At 43.2% G+C, this 8,495-nt stretch overlaps 1 protein-coding gene across 7 annotated transcripts in view; it reads left to right on the top strand.

The window, feature by feature from the left end:
* Positions 1–990: 990 nt before the first annotated feature.
* Positions 991–8,495, top strand: part of SETX (senataxin) — a 60,001-nt gene continuing 52,496 nt past the window's right edge. For 4 of the 7 annotated variants that reach the window (XM_033122369.1, XM_033122366.1, XM_033122363.1 and 1 more), the window contains exons 1-2: positions 1,010–1,131; positions 2,059–2,155. The gene's annotated coding sequence lies outside the window, so the exon portion shown is untranslated. Of the gene's footprint in view, positions 1,137–2,058; positions 2,156–8,495 lie in introns of all 7 variants that reach the window. The other 3 variants (XM_033122362.1, XM_033122367.1, XM_033122364.1) reach the window with 3 other exon arrangements.

Here is an 8,495-nt window from a genome sequence, read left to right as displayed (position 1 = left end):
ATTTTAAAAAGGGTACATATACAATTTATAATGCAATTAAGTTTCAAACAGCTTCATAGCGTGCTTTATATAAACAGTTTGAATAGGGCCTATTTCACAGGGCAGAAAAATCTAGAAGCGAGGAATAGACGAACGGCTTTCGCCTCGTGCTCTAACTGCTCTAACTGCAAGCCCGGGATGGTTAAATTACCATAACGGTCATCCAACTGCCCAATAAGCCACACACCCTTACTGGAATGTTCCGGCACCAGAGCCCAATACCCATCCTTCCTTGGCTTGCTCCTCATTCTTCGGCTGAGGTTCTCCTGGGTAAGACCTTCGCTGACCAACCTGTCTGGATCCGCCCATCTCACCTCTTCTTTCCTTTACAGCACTGATCAATACTACGAATTACTTTGTTTTTCTGCCTTCTCTATTAGAAGTGTCAAAACTAGTGGTGATGCTTCATCATCAGTCAGTAATAGGTGTTAAAAAAAATTGGTAGGCTGTCTCCAATGATAGTTTTACTGTTATCTTCTGTATTGTTTGTCTTTACAATAATGTATCCCTTTTCTTTAATACAAATTATATCTATTCTTCCAATTACATGTTGATTACATATATTTTAGGTCTTTAAAGGACATATAAAGGGAAAAAGATATTCCTTCGCAGTCCGTGAGACACCCCCGTGAAACACCTGAGGCCCTGAAAACAGAAAAGGACAGGACGGAAAACACAGAAGGTAGGCGCCTAAGTCACCCGAGACAGACACGTCAGGGAGCCGCGTGAAGGAAGTCATGGGCGGGGCCGCCTTCACGCCTCGGCGGCAAACCCCACCCTCTCATCGCGCGGGCGCTCCTGATTGGTCGGGCCCGGCAGCCCGGAAATGATGGCAGCGTTCGGCCTCTCGGCCTCGGCCTCCCGGCGGGGCTAGGATGCATCTCTTCCCACGCCCCGCCCCTCGGCGCACCAAAACAAGAACTGGGCGGCTGGGGCGGGGCCTGCGGAGGGCCGAAGGCGCGCTGGGGGCGGGGCCGTCGCTCGCGGCGCCCTTGGGTTGGCTGGCGGGGTGCGGACCCGCACTTTCGCTTGTGGCCGACTGGTGAGCGAAGGCGTGGAGGTGGGCTAGCGGCCGATGCGAGGCCAATTTGGGTAAGGTGAGCAGGGGGCTGGAGGCCGTAGGCCCGGCGGGCGTGAGCGCTCGCGCGGCTGCGTCGAGTAACCGTCGCGGCGCGTGAGGTCCGGGTGGGTGGGGGTGGGGGAGGGGCGGCGCGAGCTCGGCCGCTTTCCTCTGGAGGGTTGAAGGGTCGCAGCGCGGCCGGCGGGGGCATTCCGCCTACCGGCCGGTGGGCAGTTCTCTGCTGCCTCCACCCGGTCCCGGGCGCTGGGACCCCCTTCTCCTGCCGGCTGGTCTACCCTGCGGTATCGTGTGAGCTATTTTCGGTCTGGGCACTGCGTAGTGTTTGGGGGTGAGTGTGTGTGTGTAGGGGGGGGGTCTCGCTGTAGAAAGTCTTCGACCTCTCGACTCCCCTTCCGTCTTCCTGCCCCGGGGTCTCTCCCTTCGGAGAGGGTGTTTCTCCGCCATGGCCACCTGAGCCCGCCCTGCTCCACCTGAAGGTAATGGAGCCCTGATAACCAGCCAAAGGGGCTTTGTCCGCCCTCTCCACCTTCCAGGAGCGACGAGTTGCCAAAGGCTGCCACGGTCCGGAAGGAACCGGGCACGGGGCTTGAAAGGAAGAGAACCCCACGGTTGGGAGGAAGAGTTTGCCGTTAAAAGTTACAGAGACGAGTTACTGACTGACGACCCTAGGGCCGATTTTACCTGCGTTTGCTCGTTTGGAGAAGTTGTGACGTGCCTGAGTGGGGCCTGTTCCCTTTGGAACTGGTCCTCCCTGTAAAGTCTGAATCCCAGTTGCGCCGTTTCTTGTTTTGTTGTGCGCCGGCCAGGCACGTTATCTGATCTCTAAGCGTGAGCTTTTTCATCAAATGGTAACATTTGGCTGTACTTAATAGGATTGATGTCAAACCCAGATGCGATGGACTATAAAAACCACTTCATCAGTTTCTTTCTTATTTCAGAAATGTTCTTTTGGGGCCAGAGTCTGGGTACATAGGAATGCAAATCCTCACCCATTCACAAATAAACCCAGGAATCCACTAAGAGGATCACTTCTCTGTAAGTATCAGCCAGGTAATTTGTTTTAAACAAACGTTTTAAGAGATTTTTTTCAATCACTGGAGTAAAAATGATATATAAAACAGATCCTTGCCCAACAGTTTCAGAATCGCTGAGAAAGGAGCAGGTAGGTGCCAGGGCTGGGAAACAGATAAGCAGCCCAGCCCAGCATGGTAAGTGCAATGGTAGAAATGTTACAGAGTCCTGAGATGATAGAGAAGAAAGTCATCACAGACAGACTGGAAGGGAGAGGAAGGGTCAGACAAGCCCCCATACATGGTGACACTCGGATGGGCTGCATGTGGGTAGTTCTCAAATCTAGCTTTTTATCAGAATCACTGCTGGGGTTCTTATAAAAAAAAATTGAATCTGAATTTTAGCAGTAGTATCTCACCTTTTTTTCTTTGTTTTGTTTCTTTGGTGAGTTTAATGCACCTTCGTGGTTAAGGGCCAGGCAGAAGTAGGAAGGGTAGGGTGGGTGTTCAAGGCAGGTGGCAGAGCTTCCGTAGAGACAGGGAGTGCCAGTGAAGCATTTTAGGAAGAGCGTGAGGGGCATGGCAAGAGATGATGCTGAAGCCAGATCATGGAGGGCCTTGTGTGGTGAGCTCAAAAGTGAATTTTATCCCAGACTGGAGGAGTCATTTGTGCTTTTGAAGTCCAGTTTTTTCTTTGCCTTTTGGCAGCATTTTTTTTTTTTATTAGTTTCAGGTGCACAAGACAAAGTAATACTTAGACGTTTATCATTTATGTCCCTCACACTGTGTGAACCCCCCTCCCCCCATCACTATCCCTCTGACATCGCACAGAGCCATTACATTTCCACTGTCTCTATTCCTAATGCTGTACCCCGCTTCTTGTAGGTATATATGTACATATATATATATATATATATATATATAATTATAGTTGGCATTCATTATTGTTCAGCTTCAGGTGTACAGTGCAGTGATCAGGCATCTACATCATCACTGAGGTGGTCTCCCAAATGGGACACGTGTCCTCGGATACCCTACAAAATCTTTACAACATTATTGATTATGTTCCCCAAATTTTCAAAACCCCATGGCCATCTTGTGGTTACTGACTGTTTTCTAATCCCCTCACCTTCCCCCTTATCCCCACCCCCCTGCCCATCTAGCAATCCTCAGTTTTTCTTCTATGTCTCCAAAACTTGCTGATTAGTTCATTCACTTATTCTTTTCTTTAGATTCCGCATATAAGTGAGATCATATGGTATTTGTCTTTCTCTGTCTGACTTATTTCACTTAACATAATGTCCATCCATGTTGTTGCAAATGGTAAGATTTCTTTCTTCCTTATGGCTGAGTAATACTACATTGTATAAATGTACCACATTTTCTTAATCCAGTCATCTACCGATGGGCATTTCGGTTGTTTCCATGTCTTGGCTATTGTGTATAGTGCTGCAATAAACATAGGAGTGCATAAAGATTTTTGAATTGGAGTTTTGGATTTCTCCGGATAGATAACTAGGAGTGGAATTGCTGGATCATAAGGTAGTTCCATTTTCAGATTTTTGAGATACCACCATACTGTTTTCCATAGCGGCTGCACCAATCTGCAATCCCACCAACAGTGCACAAGCGTTCCCTTTTCTCCACATCCGCGCCAGCACTTGTTGTTTGTTGATTTGTTGATGATAACCCTTTTGACCGGGGTGAGGAGGTATCTCATTGTGGTTTTTATTTGCATTTCTCTGATGGTTAGTGAGGTTGAGCATTTCTTCATATGTCTGTTTGCCATCTGTATCTCCTTTTTAGAAAAATGTCTCTTCATGTCCTCTGCCCAATTTTTAATTGGGTTGTTTGTTTTTTTGGAGTTGAGTAAGTTTTTTATAAATTTGTGATATTAACCCCTTATCAGATATATCATTGGCGAATATCTTTTCCCATTAAGTAGGATCCCTTTTTGTTTTATTGATGGTTTCCTTTGCTGTGAAAAAACTTTTTAGTTTGATGTAATCCCACATGTTTATTTTTTGTCTTACTTCCCTCGCGCGAGGGGATATATCAGTAAAAATCTTACTCCGGGTAATATCTGTTAAGTTTCTTCCTATATTTTCTTCTAGGTATTTTATGGTTTCAGATCTTACATTTAAGTCTTTAAGCCATTTTGAATTTATTTTTGTATATGGTGTAAGGAGGTGGTCCAGCTTCATTTTTTTGCATGTGTCCGTCTTTGGCAGCATTTTGGAGGAAGACTTGGTGGCAGATCAAAAAGAGGCAGAAGAATCTCACGTGGGCTTCATCTGTAATTTATACAAATAATGAAAATGTATTCAAGTAAGGCAGTGGCAGCTCACTTGAGAATAAAGTACAGAGATAATCGAGGAAGTAGACTCTATGGAACTCGGAGAGATGGAGGGCTAAGGGAGAAGGAAAGTATAGGATGATTCCTAGATTATTCGTTTGAAAACTGAAGGGGTGACCATGCCATGGGTGCAGAAAATGCCATAATGAAGGGAAGGACTTGATTCTGTTTCCTTTGAGGCGCCTACCAGGTGAGGAGAGATTGAGTGCACAGTTGGATATGTTTTTGTGGAAGTCTAGGTTGGGCTGTCATTTATTGAGTAGCTGAAAAATAGTTAAGCATTGCATTACAAGTTTTACCTACATTTCTCAGTTTGTGGGCAGCCTCAGTGTCAGTAATAGTTGAAGCACTAGTTTGAATTGGATCACCCAGAAAGAGGACGTTGAGTGAAGAGGTTGGAGTCCTGAGGACAAGCCTTTGGAAACTTTGATATTTAGAGGGTGAAAAAAGGAAGAGGTGATTACAAAGGCGATTGAGTAAAGGACCCTAAAGGAGAATGGTGTGTTGTCTTAGTTAAGGACTACATGGTCAGCATTTTCATATGCTTTAAAGGAGACCAGTAAAGAACCTATTGGATTTGGTAATACAGAGATTATTAAGGACTTTTGTGAATACATTCAGTGAAATGTAAGGGTAGAAACTGGAGTGCACAGGAGCTGAAGAAGTGAATCTAGATTACTTTTTCAAGAAGTTTAGCTGGGAAGGATAGAGGAAAGTGATGGTTATTTGAACTTTCTGGCTAGCTAATACTGAGAAAAGATGTCTCCATTGTAAGCCTACTGAAAGTTACAGCTATACCTCTGATGAAACATCCTGTGTTACTGACACATCAGCTCCCTTGTACGTGGTCGGCATTAGTAAAACCAGCTTATTTTGGTGCTTGGGGAGTGGTTCTTATTTCTGTCCTGCAGCCTGAAGATCCCCTAGACACCCCATCTATGGTCCAGTAATGGTTCCAAGCAATTAAAATCTGATGAAATTAGCAAAACTAATTTCACCAGAAGAACTGAGTTGTGCAAAAAACATACAAAATTCACAGTCATCTACCAGCAATTTTCCCTAAAAAGAAAAATTACGGTATACCCTATTTAGAATTCGTTGGGCTTAGCTGTCAAGCCAGTGATGATTTTAGATTTTGGGACACACCACACACATTACGGCCATTTGAGAGGAATCACAGGAACGTGTTTCTGTGGTCGATGTGCCCTGTAGTACAGTTCTCTTTGTTTCTCGATTCCCTGGGGCTTATCTGTTAGGTGGCAGTAACTCCCATCTATGAGAAAATTTAGTCCTGCGTTTTGGAGGGTGGAAGTAGGCTAATCTCCCAGAGTGAGTGAAATAAAAAGCAGACTGATTTTCTTAATGGAAGGTTTCTTTGGCTAATTGCTCTGTTAAAATGTTGAATACTTTCAAGTTATGATTTGTATTTCAGTCCATTTTTTTAGAGTTCCAGTTGATTGCAGTCTTTTACTTGCCAGATCAAGCTCAAAACAATTGATGTTTGAGAAATTGAATAAGTTTCGCTTTCTATTCCTAGATCTGAGTTCATGCCCCACAGTAAATTACATCATCGGAAAAAAATGGCTCTGCAGACTTTTAGCTTCCTAGTCTTGCGGTATTGGCCTTTTAGGTATAAGAAATTCTTCTTTGAATAAAATAATTCTACATTCTGCAATAACTACCAGTAACTACCACCATGTTACTTGGTAGTCCCTGGTTTGCAGCAGCCTTGGACAAGGTAGGCAAATGTAATTGAATAAGAATTAGTGTCAGGAAAGGTCAGGGCTCTCCAGCTGAACTCATAGTTTTTGTTTTTCGGATGACAGCTCTTACCTCATCATGTTACCTTTTTGCTCTGCTTTTCAGGAAGCTCTTAATTTAGGACTTAGTGAAAATAAATTTTTCTAAGGAAGTTTGGATTGCTCTCACTTTTGTAATCTTTGTAAATGTCTTTTTCTATATGTCATAATTTAATGTTGAAAGCTGTGCTGAATTCTTTTAGGAGCATGAAGAAAGTACACAATTAATATTTGATAAATTTACAAAATCAATTCATGAGACAAATACATGGATTTGATTATGCTTATCCATTTATATATAACTCTTTAGTCATGGGTGTGAGAAGAAAATAAGGAATTTTTTCAAAAAAATCAGTTTGTTTTAAAGAACTGGCATTATGCCACAATAGCTTCAGCAGTAAAATACAATTTCTGTCAAGATGTCGTTAGCAGAGATTACGCACCCTGAATTTTAGGGTGATCTGCATTCAAAAACCTTACTGCCAAGTTTGTATACCCAAATATTCCGTGATTTGGGTCATGTTTCTGCAACTCTTTATTGTCCCTTCTCCCTCCCCGAAGGGAAACATTTTAGACAATTTTTTACAATGAATTTCCCGTGAATTTTAATACTAGTAACATATTGCATACCTCTCTATGTACTGTATGTATATCTGGGCTTTATACATAAAGAGAGTAGGATATTTTCACGTCTTAGCCAGTTTCATCTCTTTGAGGAAGATGTCATCCCTGTATGAGAATGCATGGGTTAGGTCCTTCTAGTTTATGAAGTGAACTTAGGTGGGTCAACACTTGGGTTTGTGCCTTTTTTTTTCCATTAGTCTATTTTAATAGTTAAGGTCAGGTTTCTCAGGATGAGGTTTGTCGGATAATTTCCTGGCCCAATTCCCAATAAATCCTTAGATTCGCAAGATAACACTTGCTCCAATTTCTTTTGGGTGTCGTTTTCTTCCTTCTTGTTTCACATTGGCTGATAGCCGTTTAGATAATACCTGCTTTGGGTTTGTGTGAAGTTTTTCTCATTAATAGACTGGGTGTTACAGATTCTGGAGAAGCATATTGCAGAGGGGAAGTGGTTTCCTCCTCACGTTATGTCAGGATTATATTATCAGCATGACTTAACACTGGTTATGTTAACCTTGATCATTTGGTTAAGGTTGTGTTTGCCAGTTGTCGCCTGTAAAATTACTGTTTTCCCTTTCCATGCTCTCTTCTGTGGAGGGGGAATGCACCAGGTCTGGCCCACACTCAAGATGGGGTGGGATTAAGTGCTGCCCCCTGTGCTGGGGAGTATTGATATGTATTATTTGGAAGTCTTCCATAAGGAAGATTTGCCCCTTCTCCCACATTGGTTTATTCATTCAGTCATTTATTTATACCAGTATGGATTCGTGTATATTTACTTTGTACTGTGGGTTATCATCCAATATTACATTTATTTTGTTCAGAATGTTTGAGCTTTGGCCATTGAGAGCTCTTTCTCGGGTTGGCTCCTGTGTCCCTTTGACTTGCCCCCATCCTTTTCTATTTCGAGGGCTTTCTGGCTCTGTAAAATGCTCCAGGCTCGCCTTGTATTTTTCCTGCCCCAACTCCTCCCTCCTGCTCTCCCTCTGTCATTTACTTATTTTAATGCAAACATTTGCTTGTTGTTTAGCCACAATTTACTGCTTACTGACAATGATCATCCTGTTTTGCTTTTATATGCATTTTAGGGATAAAAATACAACACCTTATTTTCATTACACCTCATTAGAGTTGGAGATCGCCTTGGATTTTGGCTTCCATCCTATTTGTTGATCCTCTCGGTGTCGTGCCATCTGCAGTTCTGATAAACCTGCCTCGTGTATTCTCATTCACATCTTTGACACATTTGGTTTTGGGACTTCCTGGTACCACCTTGCTACTTTGCCCTCCTAGAGACTGCTTAGGATTTGGAAAAGGATTGAATCTTAACCTTTTCACTTGAGTTTGCATGGTGGAGGCTCTAATGGTAATAGAAACAAAAAGTTGGAGACAGTAAAACACTGTATCAGACTTGGTAGCAGTAGGTTAACATTTGTAGCTGTTACAGTATATTGCTGGGCAGTGAGCCTTAGGCAGCAGTTCACTCTGGCAAATTCATGTATACGAAATTCATTGTATATGTACTTCTAAGCAAGGGGAGATCCTCTCTGAGTTTTCATTACTGGCATGGATTAGTATTTAGGAAT

The sequence above is a fragment of the Rhinolophus ferrumequinum genome, chromosome 12, assembly GCF_004115265.2.
Source record: "Rhinolophus ferrumequinum isolate MPI-CBG mRhiFer1 chromosome 12, mRhiFer1_v1.p, whole genome shotgun sequence".
In the NCBI taxonomy this organism is placed as follows: Eukaryota; Metazoa; Chordata; class Mammalia; order Chiroptera; family Rhinolophidae; genus Rhinolophus; species Rhinolophus ferrumequinum.
Note: the sequence above shows the minus strand (reverse complement) of the source record. Positions and strands in the feature narration are given on the sequence as shown.